Below are 2,929 nucleotides of genomic sequence, written 5' to 3' on the forward strand. Positions count from 1 at the left end.
TTTCTTCTTCTTTTTTTTTAAATTAATTTTTTAACAATCTGTTTTTCTTCTTCTATGTATATATGTATGTCAGTTCACTCCACAGCACTTTTTAGTCACTTGTTATATATATATATACATAGTTTTTGTTCGTTTGCATGTATATATTAACGTTTAGCCACTTCACTTTTTTTTTTGTTTTGTTTTGTTACTCCATAGTGCCGCTCACTATGGCTCGAAGGACCATGATTAATTAATTAATAAGTTAATTTTAACTTCACTCACCGTTGGCAAAATTATTAAAAAAGGGAGTCGATTTAGGCGGGTGCTCGAAGATCTGATCGCTAGCGAGTCGATGAAAAAAAGCGGGAAGTTGATGTGGCGCTCAGGCCCGTAGACGATAAGCGAATGTAAAGATAGTATGTTGTGTTTTCCTGTGTGGTATCATCTGGTGTGGTGTATTGATGAGTATGTGGTGGGCATTATTAGGGGGCGCCAGTTTTTCCCGAGTAGAGTGGTGTACTTGGAGGAGGGAGTTTAACTCATTTAAACACTATATTAAGGGGAGACTAGGGTTTTTAATTGTTTTTATACCGTGAACGGGGTATATTAGTTTGCTACAAAGTCTACAACACCCTCAAGAAAACGTCGGAAACCCTATAAGATAAATATGTATGTATATGCGTTGATTTAACCATGTCTATCTGTCTTCTTCAAGAAGCTGCTCGTTTATCGGAACCGCCGTATAGTATATAGCTGACATACAAACTGAAGGAAAATAATAAAGTTCTTGTATGGAAAACTTTCCCATTTGAGGAGAAATCTTCATGAAATTTCGCATCGATTTTTGCTAAAGTATTAACACACTATCTGAACAAATTTAAAGTCATATATCTTTACAGATAAATAAGAAATATTTTAGATCAATACTTACAGATTTGCCGCCCAAAGCTTTGTTATTATTGTTGTTGCTTAAGCTACATTACAGCAAGCTGATGAGGAAATGTCTTATTGACAAAAATAAGACATCAAGCTTTCTCGTTTTTTTGTTTATGTTTATTTTAATTTCAAGATTTATCTGCGTGTTCCCAGAAATACAAGTTGATAAAGTGTAATAAGGGGAATCCCAAAAATAGAGATTTCCACTATCGCTGTTGTATTCAGGGACTCAAGTTAAAATAACGCGTTGAAGCAGCATTTCACTTGAAGAAAAAATTATTGATTATTAACAAAGTTAATTAAGAGACGACAAAAAAAGATACTGCTTATAAGTTTAAAATTCTTCCTACCACATTTTCAAATACTTTAAAATTAAAGAAGTGATTTTAAAAGATGCAGATGATGAGACAGTAAGCATCAAACGCAAACGATTTCGAATTTGCTAGTTTGATGATATTGATGAAGCAGTACTAAAATGGATAGCCGTTGCACGTGATAAAAATATTCCTTTATCTGGATTATTATTGATGCAAACGGCCAGAGATTTTCCTGAAGCACTAAGACACCATGAATTTGAGGCAAGAACAGGTTGGTTAGACAAGTTCAACATGACATGGTATTGTTATGTAGGAAAAGTTCTAACAAAATCGTGAAGAATGAATAAGAAATGTTTTACCAAAATTGATTGAAAATTACAACGCAAACAGCATCTCTAATGCCGATGAGACTATTTTGTTTTTCAAATGCTTGCAAACAAAACACTGACATTCAAAAATGAATGCTTTGGTGGAAAACAAAGCAAGGAAAGAATCATTGTCCTGATAGAAATCAATATGACCGGATCTGAAACGCTTAAATTGCTTGTAGTCGTAAGGCCAAGATTTCGAGGTGCTTTACGTCAATAAAATCTTTTGATGTCGATTATGAACTTAACAAAAAAGCATGGATTGTGAGATTTTCACGAGGTTGTAGTTATATTCTAAACCTCGAAAAAAAAAGTTTGATCAAAACAGGAAGGTATTCCTTTTTGTGGATAACTGCACTGGTTATTTTCCTCTCAACATGACTTCATTACTGCAACCAATGGACCAAGGCATTATCTATAACATGAAACAACATTACAGAAAATGAATTTTATTGAATATATTGGCTTAACTGGAACTTATTCAAAATTTAAGCACTGTATGGAATATCTATGTGAAACCAGGAACAACTGCCAACTGTTTTACAAAGGCAGGATTTTCAAAAGATACCATGCAGAATCCATCTGAGCATTGAGATGAAGAGAATACTTGGTAAATATTTATCATTTTATAATCAAACAAAAATGTAATAAACAATATTTCTACTTTTACATATTCACATAACGCTGAAGGTGATTTGGCAGATACTGATGAGGGATTACCTACATGAGGGCAAGTTTCTTCATTCATTAACTTAATCGGAATCTTTGTGGAGATGAGGAGTAACAGATAAATGTTTTCTACTCTCTAAGTGATTTAGAACATTTTGTTAAAAATGGAAATTGGTAGAGTGTAATTCAAACCAAACTTACTGATTATTAAATATAATCAAAAATAAAATCATAGTTTCTATATAATAAAGTTTCTAATTAGGGAAGTGTTTTTCAGGTCCCGAGCAAATTCACTATTAGTCCAGTCATTTAAGCTTAAATTAGGTAAGAATCTCGGAATTCAGATACCCAGCTGTAAGTCTGTAAATACTTGTATATTGACACCCTAAAAGTTGTCTCAAAACCTACATATGGTAGGGTGTACGCAACTATTAAATTTCAAGGTCAAAGGTCACAAAAATCGGCTTTTTGCGCTTTTTTTGTAAATATCTCATTTCCTATGGGTTTTTTGCTATTGGTATTTATTATCAATATTGTAGAATACAAAATTCTTTACAAATTTTGTTTAAAAATTTTTTTCATCCGGTGAACCGTTTTCGAGATAGAGGGCTTAGAGCGCGCGGTCACAGCATCACTTCAGGTCCACCGGTGCCTCCG

At 33.4% G+C, this 2,929-nt stretch overlaps 1 pseudogene; it reads left to right on the forward strand.

The window, feature by feature from the left end:
- The first annotated feature begins 984 nt into the window (after positions 1-984).
- Positions 985-2,217, forward strand: LOC118682137 (tigger transposable element-derived protein 6-like; annotated as a pseudogene).
- Positions 2,218-2,929: the final 712 nt, after the last annotated feature.

This window comes from Bactrocera oleae, chromosome 4, assembly GCF_042242935.1.
Source record: "Bactrocera oleae isolate idBacOlea1 chromosome 4, idBacOlea1, whole genome shotgun sequence".
Taxonomy (NCBI): domain Eukaryota; kingdom Metazoa; phylum Arthropoda; class Insecta; order Diptera; family Tephritidae; genus Bactrocera; species Bactrocera oleae.